The sequence below is a fragment of the Macaca mulatta genome, chromosome 4, assembly GCF_049350105.2.
Source record: "Macaca mulatta isolate MMU2019108-1 chromosome 4, T2T-MMU8v2.0, whole genome shotgun sequence".
Taxonomy (NCBI): Eukaryota; Metazoa; Chordata; class Mammalia; order Primates; family Cercopithecidae; genus Macaca; species Macaca mulatta.
In genome coordinates, this window is record NC_133409.1 from 168,674,904 (window position 1) to 168,699,946 (window position 25,043).

Here is a 25,043-nt window from a genome sequence, read left to right on the forward strand (position 1 = left end):
TTGCCATACCTGAACTGGCAGAGTCTTCAAGAGTTGTACTGAGGTTGGAATTTAACACTCCCTCCTCCAACACAAACACTCCTGCGATGGGGGGAGGCGGGGGGATGTGCTCACTAGGCCGCCCTCAGATCTGTGCGTTGACGGTGAAAACAAGGCCCTAAAATGCATGTCCAGCAAAACTTGAATAAGTCACGACCTACACAAGGCAAACCTTGCTACCGACTGCTTCTCCTTTCCTCTCCCCACTTCCATCTTTTTCCTTCCCACAGAGCTTCTCCTTTCCTTCACAAAGCTTGGGAAGCACACTCTGTAGAAACTAAACTATACATGAAAATCCAGGTCCCAGTCCACCATTCCAAGGCCATCAGTACCTTCAACAGGGGAAGCTAAGACTAAGAAATGGGACTTGGAGAGCTTTCCTGAGACCTCCTTTCCCGTCCTATCTGCATTCCTACAAGCCCTTGTCTGAGAAGTGTGTATTGAGATGGAATAACCAGTAGGACTTCTGGGTATTTCTCTCTAGGCTTCTGGCCCAAGCTTGTATCTTCGGAATGTTCCCAGAGTTGGCCCAAGGGCCATGGTGATCATAGCAAGTCCAGGCTCTAGTGATGTGGGCACTGTGGAAAGTTTCCTGGGGAGTGTGTCATGTTGAATCAAATGTGAATGCTTCTCCTAAACTAGATGTTCTTGAAGTTTACGTAAATAGAAGGCAGGAGAAGCTCGAGTAACTGCAGTTCTCCCCATTTGAATCATTGGTTTTACTCTTTGCACTGTGTCCAGTGCAGCCCACTCTGCAGAGCAATAGGAGTCAATCCCAAGGCTCCAAGGGCCAGGCAGAAGGAGAGAGCTGACAGCTCCCAGTAAAGGAAAAAGCGGGGTCATTGTCCAGCTTTCTGGAGTTGCAAGATTAGTTTTCTGCTGGACTCCCCAAGTGGCAATCTACAGGCCTCTTTCCAGAATTACCAGACTCTGAGGAGACAATAAGAAAGAAACTAAAACAATTTTTGAAAAGTTTTCCAAAGTTGGTGAATGCTATACAAAGCCCCAGTTGACTTTGATATTTGCTCGGCTACAGGGAGAGGGGAACACGATGTGATTTGTGGGTGTCTTGGTTGCAAGTTTTGGCCAAGGCCTGGGTTGTTCCGAATTAAGACTGAGGAAGCAAAATTTCCCTTAGGGCCTTGGTACTGACTTTGAGCTGGGATCTTCTAGAAGACCCTGTAGAGTGGAAAAACAGTTGCCTATTATGCTTGTGTAACACAATTATAGATTATTTCACTCTGGGAATCTTTATGAAATGACCTACGAAGCCTGAACCTCAAAATGTTGAGAAATCTTCTAAGCTGAGGGGATGCTGGGTTGATTCTGGGTGTTGGAACTAATATTTCCACTTGGGTTTTGTGTTCTCTGAGGTTGGACTCCCCAGAAGCAGACCCTGAGTGACTCACTTAAGGAATATTGCCAGGAAAAACTGGTGAGAAGTGGGCCCCAGAAGGAAAGGAGGACGCCGGGACAAGGTGCAACACTGAGCAAAGCCTCAGGAAAGGAAGTGCTGAGATGTGACTTACCGTCTCTCCAGATCTTCCTGTGTACTGTCACTGCTGTCCTGGCCAGGGACCACGGAAGCTGGAGTATTTACACCTCCCTCTCACCTGTCATTCACCAGTTAAAGACTGTCATTTCTAGAGGGAAGTCAATCTTCATTATTGCACTATCAAAATAGTTTCTGGACTGAGGGCAGCTCTCTGATAAAGAGATACAGCTGCTGCTTGAGCACAGCTGGACCTGGGTACATGAAAATAATAAAGGGCTTGTAAGGGGAATGGTCCAAACACTAAGTGAGTCAGCTATATATTGTCTGGACTTGGCTGTGGACTGAACTGTGTCCCCACCAAATTCGTACGTTAAAGTCTTAACCCCTCAATATGACTGTATTTGGAGATAGGCCTTTAGGAGGTAATTAAGGTTAAGTGGGATCACAAGGGTGGACCCCTAATCCAATTGGACTGGTGGCCTCGTAAAGACAGGAGGAGACACCAGGGATGTCTCCTCCTGTCTCTTTTCATGCACACTCAGAGGAAAGGCCATGTGAGGACACAGCCGGAAGCCAGCTGTCTGCAAACCAGGAAGAGAGCCCTCACCAGGAATGAAATTGCCACCTTGATCTTGGACTTCTCGCCTCCAAGAGTGTGAGAGAATAAAACTCTGTTGTTGAAGACACCCTGTGTGTGGTATTTTGCTATGGCAGCTCTGGGCTGGCAAGGCATTGCTTTGGGTCAGTCATACACAGGGTTGGTACATTTATCTGTAAGAGAAACTCCACTGATGCAATCCGTGGTGCACAAGTACCAAAGGCTGTGAGCGGTCACCGTTGATTTGTCAATGCTGTGGGCCCTGCCATTGGTCCCAGAGTTAGTGTCAGCCAGTGGTCCTTTGGGGTCTTCCCCTCACCTCATCTTAAAGTTTTTGGTTCACATTCCCTCTGCTTTGCTTGACTGCATGGAGGTGGGACAGATGCTGCATTTGCAGGAGGGCACCAGTGCACTTTTCTGTTTTCTCCCCTACTTCCCAGTCATTCCAACTGAAAAGAATGCATAAAACCAGACTCTGAAGAACCAGCATGTCTTTTTAAACTTCTTGGCCACCTGTCAGTGGGTGGAGATCCCACAACAAAGCAGGAACTATCTAGATTATAGATGTCCAGCCAACCTGCTCGCATGGCCCGAAGGTGAGGCTTGAGCTCACAGTTGCTAGCCACTGAGCACCCAGGCCATGCTGAGCACAGCACCACAGGGCAGAGACTTCTGAAGTTACAGCCTTGCCACTTAACAGCAAGAAAGAGCTTCCTGAAGCCAAAAGCTCAACTATGTGCTGCTCAAGAATGGCATGCTGGTTGTGGCAGGCAGTCTACAGAGGAACAGAGAAACTACATGGAGAAGCAGACCCGGGCTCCGTGTTACCTCCTTCTCCATAACTGTGGGACTGGCAAGGAGAAAGGAAAGTGGGGTAACAACCAAGAGAAGAGCCCAAATGACTGCTTTTGTCCAGGCACAAATATCGCTAGTTATGCCATGCCCCCACTGAGCCTCTAGATCCTTGTCAAATCCTCTTCCGCAGACTAAAAATAATCACTCACATACAAACAAACGTAAATATATTTTTAACATGCCTCAGAAAACCCACCTTCCTGTTGGGTTTTGGGGCTGTCTCTCCAAGTCAACTGGCATATCACAAAAGCAACTGCAACTGCTTAGAACTTTCCACCACATACAGGCAAATGTGACCCCAGGTGACATCTGACTGTGAATGCCAAAGTGACTTGCGTTGTGAGATTAGAATCTCTAACTGCCTTGTGGTTTCAGAAAGCAGGAGAGGCCAGAACTTAAGAGAGGGTGAGGGCTTAAAAATTCAAGGTGAAGAGTTCCAGAGAAACCCACACATTTTGAGGGTCATTTGTGTGGCTTCCTGCGGAAGGTTTTAAAAGCCGGAGTACAGTACTGTTGAGACGTTAGCCAGTGGAAATAAAGGAAGCCCGCCACCCAGCCAAGCAGCTAGCTGGATGGCAGCCCCCAGTTGGGGATGGTATTTCACCCTGTGAGGGCAGGCAGCGAAGGAAGAGAAACCAACCAACTGTCACCAGTCTGAAAGAATTTGAGGGCCAGAAGGATAACAGCATGATTTAAAAAAAAAAAAAGTATTTTTTAAAGGCATACACAGGACATATGATCCCTAAGTAATAGCTCATAATTAATAAAATAACCCTGTGATCCTGCCAAAGTACTCTTTTTCTAACTCATTTGCAGACATTAGATGCCTCTTACCTCTTCTTTGCATTCATCATCATTCCACAAAAATAAGAGATTGGGGCAACTAAGGATTTGCATCGACGGGACATTTTGTGCTTTTCAAAGAGCAGTCCGTTCCACCGAGAGGTAAGGATAACATAATTAGAAAAAAATGTGGGATGTGCCCATGGCCAGGTGTGGTGGCTCACGCCCGTGATCCCAACACTTTGAAAGGCCGAGGTGGGAGGATTGCTTGAGGCCAGGAGTTCAAGACCAGCCTGGACAACATAGTGAGACCCTGTTTCTACAAAAAAAATTTAAAATTTAACCACGCATAGTGACACATGCCTATAGTCCTAGTTACTCAAGGGACTGAGACGGGAAGATCACTTGAGCCCAGGAGTTCCAGGCTGTAGTTTGCTTTGGCCACACCACTGCACTCCAGCCTCAATGTCAGAGCAAGGCTCTGTCTCTAAAATTAATTAATTAGTTAAAAAAAGAATTGTGCCCAAATGGCTTAGAGCTAGTTAAGTGACAGATGTATTTTGCTATGGACCAAAGTTAAGGTTGTTTGACTCTTAGGCACTTCTTTGGCCATGAGCTCCTGCTTCTGGTTCTCCTGATAAAATGCTGGAGGCTCAGTCCAAGGTAACAAGCAAGAAGTGGGCTCAGGAGGACAGAGCTCTGGCTTCCCAGATGCACATTCATTCACAGGCTCTTACCACTGCCATTGCAGGTTCCTTGACTTTGGCCTTCAGTCCTGACTTATTGTAATTTCTCTGCTTATGGGTAAAATGAGGAATTCCTGTCACATTGCCAACACCACCCTCTTTCTTCTCACCCCAAGGAGGGTGCAGAGAGGGGGCAAGACCAAGCCTGCCCAGAGTTGGAGTCTGGAGACGTGAGGTAACGTTGGTTCCCCATCTATGCTGAAACCTGAGGGAAATTGGCAGGGCTTATGAGGAGGGGAGGGCCGGCCTTGAGATTTTCTTTATGTTTGGCCTGGATGTAGTCCAACCTTAAACTCAAATGAAAACTTGAGAAATGTTATATTACCAAAGACCGCATGTGTGTGTTTTGAGATGAAGGTAATGGAGTGGGTGGTGGCGGCCAGCCACAAAGCGCAGCTTCAGTCCGGCTAAACAACTAAACCCTCACTGAAGAATCCAGGCCCTCATGACTGCACCATAAGGAGGTGTCTTTACTACCCCAATTCTTGTATTTTGTGTTTGCGCCCATCCAGGGAACTCTTAGAACACCTGGGTCCCAGTCCCTCATGTGGTTACTCACCTGAGCTAAATCTCTTCATGTCTCTGATCCTCAACTTTTCCCATGCTCTAAATTAGAGGTATAAATCGAGTGTCAGGGATCTTTTCGTTCAAAGAACCAAGTTCTAGTGCAATCACTGGCAAATGTAATTTCTAAATGTTAAAAGTCATCCATGCTTCCAAGACGCAATTGAAAAATGACAAATGTTGAGAGGCTCAATGCATTTCATTTCTTTTTCAAAGGGCCTTTCCTATTTCAGGCAACCGTGCCTGCGGTGAGTATGAGTGTATGAAAGCATATGTTTGCAAAACAGTTGAAATATTTGCGTATAATAGCATTTTCACAGCAGTTAGTATAAACAGGGAGAAACTTAGGAGTGGCTTTTCATGGGTGTCTATGAAATGACAGATTGTGCAATTTTTAGGAAGAAAAAAAGCTTGAAGGGAAAAACCCTAGAGGCAATAATATTTTGACCTTGAGAGAAAAAAATACGCTAGTTTGTGTATAGAAAATAAACTCTCCTTCAAAGTTTACGTTCAGAAAAATCTTGGTTGCTTGCTCATAAATAAATTGAGGACAGAATTGTTGATTATTGAGGTTAATGTTCTTTTACTAAAGTGGAAACATTGTATGTAATTAGATTAAGAAGAGATTTCGGTAGAAAGAGTGACGATATGAGTAATCTTGAGTCAACAAAGGCACATTTTGATTTTATTAGCTAGCTATTAGAGCAATCTTTGGCATTTTATGTGTGATGCAGAGCACCAGGATGTAGCTGTTGAAAGTCATTTGTGTCCGCTGTCTGGACTAATTGAGCGACAATAATAAAACGCTGTTTTTAGATAAACAATGGGTGGCGGAGCTCCATCGGTCCCTGCAGGGAGCGTGTTGATGCCTTTCAAAGAGCAACTGGCTGAGCTCACGTGCCACAGTCATTTCACAGAGGAAAGTCAAGTCGTTTAAATCAACTAAATTGAACGCAGTTTTGAAATGGAAATCAGTAATCCCAGTTTGGAGCTGCCTCCTTGTCAATGGAAAGCTAGAGGCTCGGATCGCCGTCTGGTTCTCTCCCAAGTCTTATTCAAAGGCAGGAGGCCCCTGAGCCACACAGATTTCAAGTTAGCAATACCAGGGAAAGGAATATCACGTGTCGTATGTTTTGTGTAGTGCATTGGTGCCGAACAGGCTGACATGGAAATATCATCATAAACCCAAGCTGCCTGCTCTATGTCCCTCCCTTCAGTGCACACAAGATGGGCCCTAGACAGACGGACAAACAGAAGGCTTCCAGGAGGATGTAAGTGGGTAACGTGCTGCTGCCCTTGCCCAGTAGGAAGGAATTTCTCTTGGAGGCCTCCCTCCTCCTCAGAATGTGCCCTTTATCCTCCCCCCATGCCCTTTAGAATAAAGCATGTCCAGAAGTGAACCTCAACTTTGCATCAAGATTAGGATCTCTGGTTACAGACTGAGAACAGAAGAAAGCAGGCTGGCATCCTCCGACTCACTTTGTCTTAACTTAGGATCACACAACCACCAGGCTTTTGTGGCAGCCAAGGGGTGGCAGGGGGTTCTTTAACATCTGTCTCTTTTCAGCTATCAGCCTTGTGCAAACAGCCACATGACCTAGGGAAAGACAGTGTGCTGGCTTGACAAACACGGCTTTGAGATAGGTTCACTGCACTCCACAAACTAATTGCATCTTCCTCACCCTGCTATAAAATGTTGTTATTGACCAGCACAATAGCTCACTCCTGTAATCTCAGCACTTGGATGAAGCCGAGGCTGGAGGATCACTTGGGCTCAGGAGTTTGAGACCAGCTTGGAGAACATAGTGAGACCTTGTCTCTACTAAAATTAAAAATAAAAAATTAGCCTGTAGTCCCAGCTACTCAGGAGGCTGAGGTGGGAGGATCACTTGAGTCCAGGAGATTGAGGCTGCAGTGAGTGGTGACCATGCCACTGCACTTTAGCCTGGATGACAGAGTGAGATGGTCTCAAAAATACACAAACACATACACATACACAAACACACACACACACACATATAGTCACCACTGAGCTTTAGGAAGCAGGGTGCAGTCCATTGACATTTTCATTCAGTAGCTCTTACTTGAATACTTGCTAGGCATAAGGTCCTGTGCTGCCTGCTGGGGAGATGTCCTTGCAAAAGACCAACACATGGCACTTGAAGATAGATAGATGATAGATAGATAGATAGATAGATAGATAGATAGATAGATAGACAGACAGACAGACAAATACAATACAATAGACTATTGGTCTGTTGATACACGTTTAGGAGGTCACGAGTGGCTTTCCCCCTCCCAGCACACCCTAGATCAGTCAGTTGTCTTTTAGAGCTTACAAGGGAGGAAAAAAAATATTTTTTCTACTGTTCTTCTAGATTCTTCAGCAGGGGCCTATAAATTGGGCTGACAAAAGACAGATTAGCAAGAGAAATACAAGCAGCAGATTATTAACATGTGCATCCTGATTACACATGGAAGTACCCAGAGGTGAGTAACCCAAAGGAGTGGTTAGAACTTGGGCTTATATGCCACCTTAACATAAAACACAGGAAAAGGGGTTTCTGGGGGAGGCAAGTTATGGGTTGGTGACCAGGAAAAGTATGGTAGACAAGAGTTGTTTAGTAAAGTTTGTTATGTGGATTTAAAATAGTACCTTCTTCATTGATAAAAGTTGCTAAGAGTACTCCTTTTCCTGGTATGACAGAGGGAGATATCTCTACAAATCTAAATTTCCTTTATTAAGGGAAACCATGTGCCTTGGTTTTAGAGTTTTCCTGAGACTGCTGGTTCTCAGTGGCCTCGAGCTCAAAACAATCCATACGCCAAAGAGGCATATTTTGGGATGGCATATTATGGTACCTCTCAGGCTACTCCTCACACTATTTTCACTTGACTTCCTAGTCACCTCATCTGGTCTTCACCTTGGACACTAGAGAAAATTCTCTGGCTCTGTCATAACCAAAAGCACAAAGTTCTTTCTGTGCATTCCTCTGATCTAAACCGTTGTGACAGATTAAAAGTAGGCTTTGTACAATCTTTAGTTGATGACTCCTCTGAGTCCTGCCCCTCTGGAACACAGGCCAAGACAAGCAGCCAAAACATGTCTTCACCTTCTCTCTTAAGAGCTTCTTCCTGACTTTCTTGCATCTTGGATATATTTTGGTAATTTCTCAAAAAGTATCTACAATGGTTAATTTCATGTGTCAACTAAACTAGGCTATTGTGCTCATTTGCTTGGTCAAGCACCAGTCTGGATGTTGCTGTGAAGGTGTTTTCTTTTAGATGTGATTAATATTTTAAATCAGTAGACTTTGAGCAAATTAATTTTTCTGCATAATTTAAATGAGCTCAGAGGACAGAGCATCAAGCCAAAGATGGTTATTCTCAAAGCTTAAAATCTAATAGAATTTATCCTGCTAGGTTTTGAACCTGCTCAGAACTTTTGAGTCCCCTTTTCCTTCTGATTTCTCCTTTTTGAAATGGGCGTGTCTGTCCTATACCTGTCCTAACATTTCTATCTTGCAAGTAAACTTGTCTGGTTTCATAGGCTCACAGCTAGAGAAAAATGTTGCTCCAGAATGAATCACACTGAGTGTCACACACACCTCATTTAGATGATATTTAAATGAGATTTTGAACTTAGAGTTGATACTAGAATACATCAAGACTTCCAGGAGTGTTGGGTTTGGGTGAATGCATTTTGTATGTGAAAAGGATGATCCAGAGGCTGGTCTGTGACAGGCTGAATTATGTTCTCCTGACCCAAATTCATGTTTTGAAATCCTAACCTCAGTGCCTCAAAATGTGACTCTATTTGGAAACATAGTTGTTGCAAATATAATAATTAGTTGAGATGAGGTAATACTGGAGTAGGGTGAGTCCCTGATAACAATATGACTGGGTACCCTTATCAAAAGAAAAAATTTGGACCAGGCGTGGTGGCTCATGCCTGTAATCCCAGCACTCTAGGAGGCTGAGGCAGGTGGATCACCTGAGGTCAGGGATTCGAGAGCAGCCTAGCCAACATGGTGAAACCCCATCTCTACTAAAAATATAAAAATTAGCTGAGCGTGGTGGCGTGTGCCTGCAGTTCCAGCTACTTGGGAGGCTGAGGCAGGAGAACCACTTGAACCTGGGAGGCAGAAGTTGTAGTGAGCTGACATAGTGCCACTGCACTCCAGCATGGGCAACAATGAGTGAGACTCTGTCAGAAAGAAAGAAAGAAAGAAAGAAAGAAAGAAAGAAAGAAAGAAAGAAAGAAAGAAAGAAAGAAAGAAAGAAAGAAAGAAAGAAAGAAAGAAAGAAAGAAAGGAAGGAAGGAAGGAAGGAAGGAAGGAAGGAAGGAAGGAAGGAAGGAAGGAAGGAAGGAAGGAAGGAAGGAAGGAAGGAAGGAAGGAAAAAGAAAAAAAGAAAGGAAAGGAAAGGAAAGGAAAGGAAAAGAAAAGAAAAGAAAAGAAAAGAAAAGAAAGAAAGAAAGAAGAAAAAATTTAGACACAGACACACACAGAGGAAAAACACCATGTGAAGGTTGGATTCATGCTGCCACAAGTCAAGGAACTACCAGAAACCAGGAGGGAGGCCTGGAACACTAGATCCTTCCCTGGTGCCTTCAGAGGGAGCATGGTTCTGCCAACATCTTGATCTTGGATTTCCAGCCTCCAGAACGATAAGACCATAAATTTCTGGTTTTTTAAGCCTCTCAATTGGTGGTACTTTGTTATGACAGCTCCTGTAAACTCATAGAGTGTCCCTTCCTTGTCACCTCTGCATTGCACTCCCCACTGGATCAACACCTGGAAGCCCACCTTGTTGGAACCCTTATGTCACATAGGGGTGACAAGAAGATCCTGCCTCTCAGCCCCAAGTTACTGGCCTTTCTGGATTTTGCGCCCTGCCATTAGCACAACTATTAGCATGTTCGTAACACAGACACGTTAGGATTGCTCTAGCTCCAAGTCATAAAGCCCTCTTAAAAAAATTAAGCCAAAAAGCGTCAAGTGGCTTAAGCACATCAGCACCTGAAGTATAAGGATTTTATCCTATACTTTTCCTGCTGAAACACACATTGGTTTAAAAACAAAAGTGAAAGGGGAGAAAGCGGCCTCAAAACTTATCTTTGTGTTCACTGAAAATGTTGGCACTGTCAGGGCAAGGTTACTCTGCAATGCTCAAGTGCATGTTCAGTTAACTAACTCTGAACAGAAGGATCCAGATTCTTTCTTTCTTCAAACGGTTGCCTCTGATGAATTAGGAATACAGGATGAAATAAGAAACACCAGTTTAGGAGTTGAGGACCCGGGTTCACATTCTGACTGGATCTCTTACCAGCTGCATGATCTTAGATAAACGCCTTGTCAAGCTCTTTGAGCATCATTTTTCTTATCTATGAATGAGAGGTAAAAATCCCATCTCAGGGAGGTATAGACTTTCCCTTTCTTAGGCCTCTGATTCCTGGAAGTGGGGGAGCATTTTAGCATGAAATATCCAAGTTATGCAGTGAGGATTCATCATTATTAACATGAGGAAGGGTTGTCTTATCGATGCTCCACCCTGACGATGGGAAAAGACTACAGGGAACCACTCACGGTTTCCCTTTGGGACCAGCTGTACCTGTCGTCTCCCAGGGGAGGGGTCATGTTTTGTGGAGTCTAGAGCTTAATTAACTTGGGAGGTCATTTTGAAGGAGTAGAACTCATAAATTCAAATACAAAAGGAGGTGCAGGGCTTGAAAGAGGCTTGTGTTAGCGACAGGCCCTGCAGCATGAGCTTCCTCAGCTGCAGAATAAACCTAAGCACGTCCCCTTTGGGATACACAGAGAGTAGACTCAGGACCTTGGGCAGAAGAGTGAGGAGGAAAAAGAGAGAAAGATTAAAATGATAATAATAAGAGGATTCTAGAACTCCCATCTGAAGCTGATTCAGTATGACTGGAGTGTCGATAAATGTCTGTATTCAGGATGTCTATAAATGACTGCTACTAGATTACATTTCTTCAAAAAATTTTTTTTCTGCTAACTCAGTAGACCTGAATGCCTGCTCAGATCTGAAAATAGTCTCTTATTTTGTCCTAACGTGACGTTAAGGGTGGATTTCTTTTTATGAAACTCCCATGTGTAGTTGGGACCTGGCTTCAGTTCACGTGTGGCTCATCCCCAGCGGTCATACTGAACCTGGGCAGGCCTACGAAAAGCCTGTGATGGGGTTCAGGACATGCTCCCTTAAAATACAGCACCTTGGCATTTGGGAAAAGCACAGAAGCAGGAAGTTCACTTCTACCATGCCTTCTCCCTTCTCCCTTCTCCCTTGAAGCAGGTCATAAGACCTCATATGACAGGTGCCCTCCTTACTCCCAGAGAAAAGGAAGGAAGACACAGAAACACCAAGAAGAATATGGACAAACAGGCCTTGCTAAGCTCCCCCCATCCCCTGTTTATTACCATGACATCATATTCCCTTTGTCCAATCACACTTTCATCAAACCTGAACATGAAAATACACAGGTTTCTCTGTTTGGGGGGTGGGTCTTCATTTCTGGAGTTTCCATGTCATGTAAAACTTCTATTAAAGAAATGTGTATGTTTCACCCCTGTTAATTTGTCTTCTGTTATAGGGATCTAAGCCATAAGCCTAGGATAGATGAGGAAAAGATACTTCACCTGTTCGTCTGAAGGCTGAGGGATGGTTCTTATCAGACTGGAAGGAGCCATGCACCGAGAAGTTGACCCTGTAACAAGCCCTGGAGGTGGGAAAGAAGGAGGAATTCAGAAATGCATTCAGCACGTATTTATTGACATGTGCCTAAGTCCACAAGCACATATCAGAAGCCCTTGAGGCCAGTTATGTTTTAGAATTCAGAAATTTTCAGGTTTTAGAAAGGCAATGTGCATAAACCAAATATTATATAACATCCCTAGAGGGGTTGGAGGCAACACTTTGCAAATCAAACACGGTATTTCCACAGTCCTGTCTCAGCCAGATATATGAATATTCACACCAAGTGGGATAAATGCAACCTTACTTCACCTCGTGTTTTGCCACCAAGGTGGTTACAAAAATGTTTGTGTTTTTAGAGGTTTGGGGATTTTAGAATTATGGATAGGGATTGTGGACCTGGGCCAGGTGCCGGGCAGTGTTCTGATGCTGGGGAAATAGCACTAACACGACCAGAGCAGAGGCCTGAGGGAGCTGGTAGGCTCTGAACGAGGGATGGTTCCCCAGTGGGGCCCTGGCAGATGCAGGTATAATCTCCATGGGGAGAAGGGGAGATTTTTAAAGGGAAACAAAACAAAAACAAAACAAAACAACAATAGAAATGGTGTTCCATTAAAGCTCTAGAAAACATTAGTGCATAAGCTTGAATGCTTTAAAAAATATCTCCAACAGAAAATCAACAGAGAATAGGGGCTCCCTCCCTCCTTCCTGTTAACAATAGGCAGCTCAGTGGCTCTGGTGACTGGAGGGCCATGGGCCTCAGCTGGAAGATGTGAGTGCCCAGCAGACTGGACGGGCACAGCTGATGCCCACCCGACAGAAGCAGACCCCGATGGAGAGAGACCCACTCTGAGTGGTGGTTTGTGACTGTGTGTTGGGATATGGGGGAGACAAAGGTACCCCTGGGACAGGTCGCCAGAATATTTCCTGGGGTCTATAACCTATAGGAACCTGTAGGAACTGACATATACACATATGTCTATGCATGAGTGTTTATATATATATTAACTATTGGGAGGAAGACTTTTCGTCTATTCACTTAGTTTGGAGTGCTTGGGGGCCTGCAAATTAACTAGCAATAGACAAATTAGCAGAAGAAAAAAGGAAGTTTATTTACACATGCATTGGACGTCACTAATGAGTAACTCACTGAATACCCAGTGGTAAAGGTTTATATACAGGTTGAATATCCCTTATTTGAAATGCTTGGGACTTAGAAGTGTTTCAGATTTTGGATTTTTTCAGATTTTGGAATGTTTGTATATGCATAATGAGATACCTTGGGAATCTCAGGCCCTACGTCTAAACACAAAATTCATTTATGTTTTCCATGCAACTTATACCCATAGACAGATGATAACTTCATACAGTTTTAAAAAGAATTTTGCACATGAACAAAGTTTGTGTTCCATTCATATATGTGTCTGGAATTTTCCACTTGTGGCATCCTGTCAGTGCTCAAAAACTTTCTGATTTTTAGAGCAGTTTGGATTTTGGATTAAGGATGCTCAATTTGTACCAATATAACAAAAAAGGGCGTAGCAGGAATTTACGGATTCGATGGGAAAATGTGTAAGGTGCTGTGAGTTTTTCTTGTGCTAATGGGAAGGGGCAATTTGTCCACTTCCTGGAATTCGCAGGAAACCCCCTCAAAGCAGGGTTAATAGCAGCCTGTATTTTTGAAAGACTCTTTGTTAGTCAGATTAGGAAAGTTCAGATAAGATTTTAAATATTTTCACCTCTAAACAATCTTTATGCCAAAGCTGCCATCCCTTCAATACATATATGCAGCACACACATACGTAATATGTAATATATATATGTAAATATATATTATATAGGTATATATACATGTATGGTATGCCTATATAATATATATTTATACACACACGGGATATTCTATACTTACACCGCTTACGGCAATTATTTTTAAAATCTCCCTCTGCTTTTTCTCTTGTTCACCTCTGCCCCCTCCCAAGATCCTGGCTTGCCCTCCTGAGGCCTGCAGGGTCAGGACCAGATCGAGGATAAATGAGGAGGTTGCAAAGCGGCATGTGTAGATTGCGTGGTTTGCTGAGAGCCTTCAGTATGATGACAGGGTAGTGCTAGGCTCTTAGGTTCGCCATGAATCTAAGTGCAAATCAGGCTTGGCTCAAGCTCTTTACCCTCTAAGTAGATTTCCCAGGGAGTTTCAGAAACATCAGCACAGGCGGGATGAATTTTCCGAGAATGTGTGCTCCTGCATTAGTGGGTATACGCAAGAGCCAGAGAAATCTGGGCTCTCACGTTCACTGGGCTCCCACTGGCTAGAAAACTCAGGGTCTAAACTCCAGTGAACATTCTCAAAAGAATCTAAGAACCTCACTACCTCTTCCTACATTGTGTGGCCACTGTTGACTCTCTCCCACAGCACTCCCAGAAATTGTTCTGGATTTCTTTTTTCTAGGAAACAGCTTAGGGACATTTATCATTCCCTGTCCTCCTTGGGGACAGCATGTGTGGACCACTCCCCACCGGTTGGCATCTCAGCTTAGCCCCTTCGCCTCATTTCTGCTTCTGCAGAGAGTTTCCCACAAAATTTTCCCACTAAGTTTTTTGTTAGCGTTTATCGAGGATTTCACCAGCAAAGCAAAAGCCTCTGCCTGCAGGCTGATTGGTTGGTCATGAAAGAAAAGGTGAAGACATTTCTGATGAACGGTCCCATTTGAGAAGGGAAAAGCAGCCCTGTGGCCAAGTCCCCTGTGAGTGTTTTGGTTTGCCTAGTAGACCGCTTCTGCCAGTGTTTATCCAGCACAGGGAAGGTGCTTTGAATAGATGTCTTTGCTGACACGGAACCCTTTGCTTTGTGAATAGGGCGATTACTAAACAATGAAGCTATTACATTAGGAGCAGGAGCTGGCTGGAGCCAACAAATCTCCTCTCCGTTTACAGAGCTATAATTATCCAGAGTTTTAAAACACAATGGTATCTGCTGAGAGGGAACATCTGGGAGGGAACCAAGCCATCCCAATTAAAGGAGTGATGCACAGCCCCATGGATTGGATGACTCCACATTAATGGGGTGGCGATTTTTTTAGATGTCACTCAAGTTAACAAATGTGCTGAAAGGTTTGAGCAGAACAAATGTGCAGGGGGAAAAATCAGATCAAGAAGAGAGATCTGTTTTATAAGAACATCTACAAATTGGTTGCAGAAAGCATTCCAGGCTGCTGTTATGAACACTAATCAAGAGAAAAATGTTTCATGAGGTTTTTCCCATATGAAAATAAAAGCTTTTTCCACTTGCCATTTCATTTCAAAATAAATTCTTTTAACCTCCAGAGGACCCCGCATAACAGAGTGGGGTGGGAGGACAGCATTGTGGGGAGGTCTGAGTGGCTTGGGGTTATGGGGCTGTGCCGGCACTTAGGCTCACCATAAAGATTAGGGGAAATCAGTTGTTATGAGAGATTGGAGACTCGATCCTATAAATAGATTTGGCCCAGATAGTAGCATTGGACTCTGTTTTGCCAGTGAAGGTTACAGTATGTGCTCCGCCATAACCATCTGTCCTAAAATGGGTATGGGCCACATGCTTAGGGCTCCTGAGCACTTCGAGATCTAAATCAAGGGTCTATTCCACCTGTTACGTAAGTTGAGGGCAATTCTTCCAGGTAAAAAGAGAAAACTAAAAGAATGGTTATGAGGGCAGTAACAAAATCAGACAAAAGAATCTCTCATTCATCATCTTATACCTCTGGGAATGTTTGCTCTAATGGAGTGAGAGTTCCATCGGGGGCGGGGAGGCGGGCCACCATGGGGGATTATTTCTTCAATTATGCTTCCTTCCCATCTGTTTTGGGGGCACTGCAGCAGCATCACACAGGGGCTCAGCTCAGTTCTGAAGGCAGAATCCGGGAAATGATTTGGGTCATCACAGGCTATACCGCAGAGCCCACAGTAGGCTAAATCAGGAAAGTGGGGTGCTTGCCAGGTTTTTCCCAAGCTGTCCTTTTCTGGCCCTTTGCTGATGCTCCTGCTGCAGTGGAGTCCCTCCCCACTTTCAGAGCCCTGTTGGTCCCCCTTCTGATTGTTTCCCACAGAAGTACACTAAAACATGCTGTCAGAGCACTTGCTAGCTTTCACTTACTCCAAGGGGAGAAAAAGTTTAAGTCTCTTTATCAACTTTCCCATAAGTATTTGCATGATGATTGCTGCAAAAGCAGTATTATAACAACATAAAAAATTAATAATTAAAACAGCTACCAATCAACCCACTGCCCTACTACCATTTGAGTACCCCTAAGCCCATTTGTTCACTGAGGCTTCACCTGCTTTTTCCATTCTGCTTTGTTAAATATTTGCCTATTTCTAAGTTTTACTATGGAAGATAATACCACCATCAACATGTGCATTCTTTTTAACCTTCTGTGAAAGATCTCTCCAGAAATCTGGACCAATGCACAGTACTGTGAACTGAATTGTGCCAAAATTCATACATTGAAGTGTTAACCCCCTGTATTTGGAGATAGGGATGTTAGAGAGGTAATTCAGGTTAAATGAGGTCAGAAGGGGGCAGCCTAAATCCTTATGACTGGTGTTCTTATAAAAAGAGAAGGAGAAAGCAGAGCTCTCTCTTCCTCCATGTACACAGAGGAAAGGTCACTTGAAGACACAGAGAGAAGGCGGCCATCTGCAAACCAAGGAAAAGGCCTCAGGAGAAATCAAATCTGCAATGCCTTGGTCTTGGACTTAACAGCCCCCAGAACTGTGAGAAGATAAACGTCTGTTGTTTAAGCCTCCCAGTCTGTGGCATTTTGTTATGGTAGCCCAAGTAGATGAATACATACAGTGTTGGGGTTGAAAGGTGAGGAAGAGAAAAGCAGCCTTTGACATTAGGAGCAGGCCTGGCCCTCACAGCTAGCCCATGTGTTCTCCTGCTGAACACAAACAATTTCACAGAAATCTAACATCAGACAAGGCCACTCTGAGGCCACGAAGGATCAGGACAAGAAAAAGACCACTCCACAATCATGTCTGAATCCAGACAAATGCACAAACCACAAAAATGATCCAAGCATCTTCCTATACTGGATAAATGAATGATTGCCACAGCTTCCTTACCCATTTTAAGCTTTAGCCTTGCTCTAGTTTTTTCACCTTCTAGATTAGACTTATTCATAGAATTACTCTCACTTCCTGAGAGCATCCAATCCAGAACAAAGCCCCACTTCCTTAAATCTTCTCCCTAAACACCTAATATGAGCCAAAATCCTATCACAAGTCCTTCCTAAGCTCCGACTGAGCAACTCTGTGGTTTCTTGTAAGCATTAAACCCAGCTTAGCATGTGTATATTTCTGGTGGTCACTGGCTGAACAATGTTATCAGTGATGTGAGTGTTTTTGTGGTTTTTAATAAGCATTTAACATTGTATCAAAGAAGCTAATCAATTTTGATTGCTTTCAAAAATTTTACACAACCCAACCAGCAACTTAAGTGTTAGGGTCTTTTTCAATTAAGTGGACAGTATAAACTGAATCTTGTTTCAACGTGTATGTTTTATTGCTTTGTAGGCTAATCATTTTCCCAGGTTTTTAATATTTCTCCTCTACTAGTATTTCCTTTTATCTGTCACTAGTGTGATATTCAATGATGAAAAAATAATTTTTGTCTCCTAGTAAAAATATTTTGCAAGTTTCCTGGAATGTGAGCGAGGTATTTGAAGGGTTGTAGTATTGTAAGAGTGTTTTTCACTCCTGCTTCTGAAATGAAACTCATGGCCTGGGATTTAGGGTCCTCATAATAGAAACAGCATTGCATGTGCACACACACACAACAAAAATGGGGGAACACTCGGCAATTACAATCCTCATTTCTGTAACTTGTCATGTTGTCATAGCTGGTGGTTATAACCTCTTTCTTCTACTACCCATTCTGTATTTCCCTTGCCTTCAACAAGCGCCTCAGATGGTCACAAACCTTCATTTCTAAAGAGTCTGAGCCAATGTCCTTCCTGGCTTGGGTTGTTACAGTTTTCCATTGGCCTTAATCATAGGGCTTGGTAATATTAAGAGGTGCCCTAAGGGATCTCCTGTAGTCCAGAAATACTCTTCCTTACTTCTGTTGTGGAGTAGTAGTCCAATTTCCCCTTGGTAGTCAGAGTCAGTCACCCTAACCAGCACAGTAACTCCTTTCTTTGTCTGTTGATTCAGAGGAATGAGGAGTCCAAAGTGGTTTCATGGCAGTCTTGACTTCCAGTTCAGTGGAAGCCTTGCTATGTCTCCCTGTGGAAGTATTCTTCCGTCTAGAACAAAGACCTGTGGGCCAGCGGAGCATGAAGTCATGAGAACAAAAAGCAAAATTTACTAGTGGGTAACCAGGAGGTATAGTGAGTGGTAGAACCCCATTTCAACCCCTTGATTCCTGGACCTGTGAGTTTCTGACTATAGGAGAAATAGCATCATAGGTTAAATGCTGAATCAGAGCATACACAGTCTTACAGAGAACCTTGTCCTAACCCTGCAAGGTAGTGACACTTAGCTGGCACTAGACAGAGTCTTCAAATGTCCATTTCACTGTTCTATCAAGCCAGCTGCTTCAGGATGATGGGGAACATGGTAAGACCAGTGAATTCCGTGAGCATGAGCCCACTGCCACACTTCATTTGCTGTGGAGTTCTTTGGTCAAAAGTAATGTTGTGTGGAATACCATGAGGGTAGATAAGGCATTCTGTGAGTTCATGAATGGTGGTTTTGGCAGAAGCACTGCAGGCAAGGAAGGCAAATTCATATCCAGAGTAAGTGTCTATTCCACTAAGGACAAGATGCTGTCCCTTCCCTGATAGAAGTGGTCCAATGTAATCAACTGCAAACAGGTAGCTGGTTGATCATCTGGGGAATGTTGCCATATTAGGGGCTCAGCACTGTTCTCTGAGGCTGGCAGATTGGGCACTTGGCAGTGGCCATAGTCAGGTCAGCACTGGTGAGTGGGAAGTCCATGTTGCTGAGCCAAGGCATAATCTTCATCCCTGCCATAATGGCTGCTTTGTTCATGAACCCACTGGGCGATGACAGGGATGGCTGGGGAAAGAGGCTAACTAGTATCCACAGAATCGGTCATTCTGTCCACTTGACTATTAAAATCCTCTTCTACTGAGGTCACCTTTTGGCAATCATTCACATGGGACACAATTATGTTGACTTTTTTTCCCATTCAGAGAGGTCTACCTACATATCTCTTCCCCAAATTTCTTTGTCACCAATTTTCCAGTGGAGCTCTTTCTACATCCCTGACCATCAGGGCAAACTACTGCTCACAGCTCATAAATGAGGATAAACAAATGTCAACCCATTTCTCTTTCCAAGCAAAGTGAACAACAAGGTGCACTACTCAAAGTTCTGCCCACTGGAAGGAATTGCTTTCACCACCATCCTTCAGAGATGTCCCAGAAAGGGGCAGCAGTGCTGCAGCTGTCTACCTTCAGGTGGTGCCTGCATGTTGTGCACAACCATCTGTAAACCAAGCCTAAGTCTTCTCTTCCTCTGTCACTGATCATAGGAAACTCCTCATGAGACTGGGAGAGATAAGGCAGTGTAGCAGGAGTGGGAACCATGAGCATCTGCGTCACTTCTTCATGTAACTCACTTGTGCCTGCAGGACCTGCTCAGTCCCAATCAGTCGAATCACTTCCATTTGATGATGGAGTGCTTCTATGCACACCTGATGTTATAACTTGCTGGGTAAGAAAACACCCAGTTCATGATGGGCAGCTCAGGTTGCATGGTAACACGGTAACCCATAGTTAAGCATTTAGTCTTTACTAAGGCTCAGCAGCAGGCCAAAAGCTGTTTCTCAAAAGGAGAGTAGTTATCTGTGGAGATTGGCAGGGCTTTGCTCCCAAATCCAAAGGCCTGCATTGCAGTTCACCCATAGATGCCTGACAAAGGCTCCAAACAGCATCCCTATGTGCCACTGACACTCTAAGCACCATTGCTTGGCCCTGCTGGATCTTACGGCCCAAGCGGCAGAGCAGTTTGCACAGCAGCCTGGCCTGTTACAGAGTCCTTTCTTGTTCTGGGACCCACTCAATATTAGCAGCTTTTTGATCACAGTAATACACCCAAAGGAAGAATATGTTGCCTCCAAAATCTGAAGAAGCCCAGTAGGCATTGCACTTCTCTTTTGGTTGTAGGAGGGGCCAGATGGAACAACTTAGCCTTCCCTTAGAACGGATATCTCAATAAGCTTCACAACATTGGATGCCTAAAACTTTCACTAAGGAGAGGGCCCCTGAAGTTTGTTGGATTTATTTCCCACCTTCTTACATGCAAATTTCTTACCAATAGGTCTAAAGTAGTTACTGCTTCTTGCTCACTAGGTCCAATCAACATAATGTCATTAATCGCATGGACCAATGTAATACCTTGTGAAAGTGATTGAGACTCCCATGAACTAGATTATAATACAATGCTGGAGAGAGTTAGCATAACCCTGAGATAGAGCAGTAAAGGTGTATTGCTGGCCTTGCAGTGAAAGAAAACTGCTGTTGGTAGTCTCTATTGACAGATATGAAGAAAAAGCATTCGTCAAATCAATAGTTGCCTATCAGGTTTCAGAGAATATGCTAATTTGCTCAAGCAATGAAACCACATCTGGTACAGCAGCTGCAAGGGGTTAACCACCTGGTTAAGCTCATGATAATTCACTGTCATTCTGCAAGATCCAACCGTCTTTTACATAGGTCAAATAGGCAAGATGAATGGGAACGTGGTGGAAATCACCACCCCTGCATTTTTCAAATCTCCGATGCTGTCACTAATCTCTGAAATCCCTTCAGGGATGCAGTATTGCCTTTGACTTACTATTTTCCTATATAAGGGCAGTTCTAGCGGCTTCCTCTTGGCCTTTCCCACCATAATAGTCCTTATCCCACAGATTAGGTAACCCATGTGGGGATTCTGCCTGCTGCTGAGTGTATCTATTCCAATTATGCATTCCAGAACTGGGGAAATAACCACAGAATGGCTTCTGAGACTCACTGGGTCAATGGGACACAGACCTGAGCTAAAACTCCACGAGTCATCTCACCTCCATAAGCCCCTACTCTGGCTAGTGGACCAAATGATGGTCCGTGTCTCCTAGATTCCATGTCAGTTCAGAGCCTTTGTCTGGCAGTACCCAAAAGATCTGATTATTTCCTTTTCCTCAAGCCACACTTACCCTGGTAAAAGGCCGTAGGTCCCTTTGGGGAGGCTTGGGGAAAAAGTAACAGTATAAATTATTGGCAGTGTACCAGGGTCCTTCATCAAGGGGACCCAGTTTCCTTTTCATTCAAGGGGTTCTGGCTCTGTAAACTGGCTTAAGTCTGGGAATTCATTTAGGGGCCATGATTCCCCACTTTTATGATTCAAGATAGACTTTTGCTTACTTGAACGTTGCTGTTGACACAGATCGATTAACAATTTAGTAGGTTTTCTATCTGCTTCACTTCTGAAAACATCATGATCAACTAGCTAATGCCATCGGTCTGGAAGCCAGGCTATTCTGATTGCTGCTTTGACTCTACTGTCCCTTAAGGTAACCACACTCACTTTGCCTTTGGTGGTTAAGAGCTGCCACATGGCTCCTGCCACGCTAGGATCCAATCACTCCATTGCATTTAGGTTTCCCAGTTCAGTGACTGCGGATCCCACTGTAAAGTCTCACTTACAGAGAAGAGTGATCATGGAGTTTTTCAAGGATACCAGGGATTCCCTTACAAATTTATGTCTCACAATTGTGGTGAAAAATATATCTTCTGGACTCTCCCTGGGTGAGGGGGAAGATACTAAATGACAAATCCCCTCTAACATTTCAATCTCCCTAAGCCTTTGAATCACTTCCTCTATATTAAACCGGGGCAGTTCTAGCATTTTGAACTCACTCAATATCGCCCACCTTTTGGTCTATGTTTCAGCCAACCAACCAAATTTAGTCCCTTTGTGTTGTTATGAAGGAATATTTAAGGCTGGATACTTTATAAAGAAAAGAGGCTTCTTTGGCTCATGGTTCTGCAGGCTGTACAAGAAGCATGATGCCAGCATCTGCATCTAGTGAGGGCCACAGGCTGCTTCCACTCATGGCAAAAGGTGAAGGGGAGCTGGTGTGTGCAGAGATCACACAGCAAGAAAGAAAGGTGGTAGGGAGGGAGGTACTGGGCTCTCTTAAACAACCAGCTCTTGTAGGAACAAATAGAGCAAGAATTCACTCACTCTTGCAAGAATGGCACCAAGTCATTCCTGAGAGATCTGCCCCCTGAACCAACACCTCCTACTGTTCCCCACCTCCAACATTGGGAATCAAATTTCAACACGAGATTTGAAGGGAACAAGCAAACTAAGGTATAGCACAAACAATTAGAGCCCTTTCTAACTGCCTGAGCTGCAATGTTAAATACAGAATCTCGGCTTAGTGAGTCCACATCAATGAATTCCACCTAATCCAACTTTATATTCCTCCTGCCATTATCCCACACCCTCAATATCCACTCCCACACATGTTTCCCAGATTTCTATCTTTATAAATTAGAAAATTCCAGTAGTTCTTTTGAACTGTAGTACACTTCCTTGTGAGTTACATTTTGTACCTTACCTTCAGGAGCCTACTAGGACTTGAATCAAGTTATGGGTCTAGAAGCAAAGAGGGGTGATAGAAATGGGTCTTGAGGAGAATCATTGTCTAGCATGTCATCTACCACAGAGGGGGTCATTACAGTTTTCTAGGACAATGCAGGTTTAATCCCATCAGATGAGAGGTGAGGGGCTGAAGAGGCCACTACCACTGGGAGTGGGAAGGTGGCTTCCACAAAGGATAGAGAGGCCTCTTCCACTGGCAAATATTTATCAGATTCCAGGGGCTCGATTTCCCCAGTTTCATCAGGTCTTCCCACATATCCCCATTCCAACTATCAAAGTGCATATCTTCCTCACTTCAACGTTAGACTTCCTGTGAGGCTGAGAGTTTAACCTGTGCAGTAATTCAGCCAGTCTCAGGATAAGATTCTGTGTTTGATTTTCAGCAATCATAGCCCTGCTGCTAAAAGCAATAATGATATTTCAGGGCACACATAGAAGATTTCAGGTTTTGTACATGGGGCTTAAACTGAAGATTCAAATCCCTGAGCTCATCCTTTTCTTTCCCCTCTTTGTCCAGTGACATTTGGATCAACCAGCCAATCTCATTATACTTGCTAGTTTGCAAAAAAAAAAAAAATTGTTCATAAGTATATACATAGCCCCCACAACCACCCCCAGCTCCTTGCTTCTTGTAAGAGGTTGCTAAGGAGTATCCAATGGTGGTATTTTACATATCTCTATTGTAAGATCATGCCATGGACTACCGGTGCTCTCATTACTACTAAAAATAAAGTCATAAGCATCTTTAAATCTAATCAGATTAGAGAGCCAATTCCAGAAACCACAGAACCAATTCAGAAAACCCATCGTTAACATTCCTTTTTTTTCTTTTAAATTTAATTTAATTTAATTTTTTGAGACAGGGTCTCATTCTATTGCCCAGGCTGTAGTGCAGTGGTACTATCGCAGCTCACTGCAGCTTCAGCTGCCTGGGCTCAAGCAATTTTCTCACTTCAGCCTTCTGAGTAGCTAGGACCATAGACACACTACCCTATGCCTGGCTAGTTTTTTCTTTTTTTATTTTTCGTAGAGATGAGGTCTCACTATGTTACCCAGGCTGCTCTCAAACTCCTGGGCTCAGGCGATCGTCCTACCTTGGCCTCCCAAAATGATGGGATTACAGGCGCGAGCCACAGCACCTGGACTTCATCCTTAACATTCTGTTTCTCTAGAACTATAAAGGAAGTGGGAATAGTCATACGACATTGCACATGTACTAAATGCACTGAACTGTACACTTAAAAATGTTTAAAATATTAATTTTACGTGTATTTTACCACAATAAATAAATAAATAAATAAACCAGTTACAAAAAAAGGAAAAGAAATAACCCAGGCCTGAATGAAGGTATGCAAGGGCAAAAAGACCCTCAATTCAGAGTTTAACTCAACAGGAAGTGCTGATCAATTTGATGGTTGAATAAGGATAAAAGCTCAGAGTTTTAGAGTTTTAAGAAATAAAATATGAGTCTAAGGTTTTCTATCTGTAACTTTACATTCGTCTTTCTTCTAGGATTTAGTCAAAAGTCTTTTCAACTTTTGGACCAATGATTCTATGCTAATTTGCACTTTCAACTGAACATTCATACTGTAATTTTGTCCCAGGCAGAATTAAAGTAAAGATTCAAGATCTGGGCTTGAATCTTTACCTACTTACCAAGATGTACCTACTTCTTCCGGAGACAACATTCATGATTCTTCAAGATTTCACAAGCGTGCTTTCTAAAGTAAATTATAAACAGTGCCAAAGAATTTGCTTCACTACATGCCTATAGGGTGGTGAATCAGGCTTAACTCTTCCTCCCCCACCCCCATTTCCCCATTCACATCTCACCTGACGTCTTCCTTTGACCTACTTTTTCAGAAATCAAAGAAGTAATCTTAGGTGGTGATTTGAAGTCCCACAGCCATTGGTACTTACTCCTCTTAAGTTACTCTGCTTTCTGTTCCTTCTGTCTACTGTCCAGGGCAAGTGGCTGGAAGTAGTAAGGGGTCAATGCCAAGTGAAATCCTCTGGCGTTTTCTTCTGACATCCAGGAATCTGCAAAGTGAGTTTGCTGGGAGCGTCCAGTTTTTTCAGCTTAACGTTAGGTGTACTTTCTGTCTTCGGCACAAATTGTTTCCAAATGCCTGTGGGTTGCAATATGATTTTCCCATCTTGAAAATCTATTAAAAAGGAAGAGATTCTTCACTTCTCCCCACCCCACCTCCAGGCACTGCAGATGGCGATTAACACCCTACACAGCCCCTCCCCGTAGCATCATCAATTTTTTGCCTGCATTGCATCTACTTCACAGTTTGAGACATGCCAAATCACACACGTTCTAAGTACTTGTTGCTAGCAACAAATCTCTCTTCCTCAGTGGCCAAGCAGACTATATTTGGAATGTCAGAGCACCTAGCCCTTCCCTGGCCCACTTCCTTTAGCTGAGAAGTCTCCAAGCCTTAAAGTAACCTCACCCATGTTTCCTTGGGTTCTGCTTGTTGAAGGAACTCTTTGGATGAACTCGGCAAAACACAAAGTGACAACAAAACAGAGAAACAATCAGATTCTTTTCCATGAACTCCTTTTCTTTAAAAGTGAGTGTTATTAATCC

At 43.7% G+C, this 25,043-nt stretch overlaps 1 long non-coding RNA gene across 1 annotated transcript; it reads right to left on the reverse strand.

Moving 5' to 3' along the window:
- Positions 1–9: 9 nt before the first annotated feature.
- On the reverse strand, positions 10–24,816 carry LOC114677699 (uncharacterized). Its single transcript, XR_013417071.1, has 4 exons — positions 24,368–24,816; positions 11,740–11,819; positions 1,569–1,652; positions 10–157 (listed from the first exon to the last, which is right to left on the reverse strand). It is a non-coding gene; the product is annotated as an uncharacterized LOC114677699 (long non-coding RNA).
- Positions 24,817–25,043: the final 227 nt, after the last annotated feature.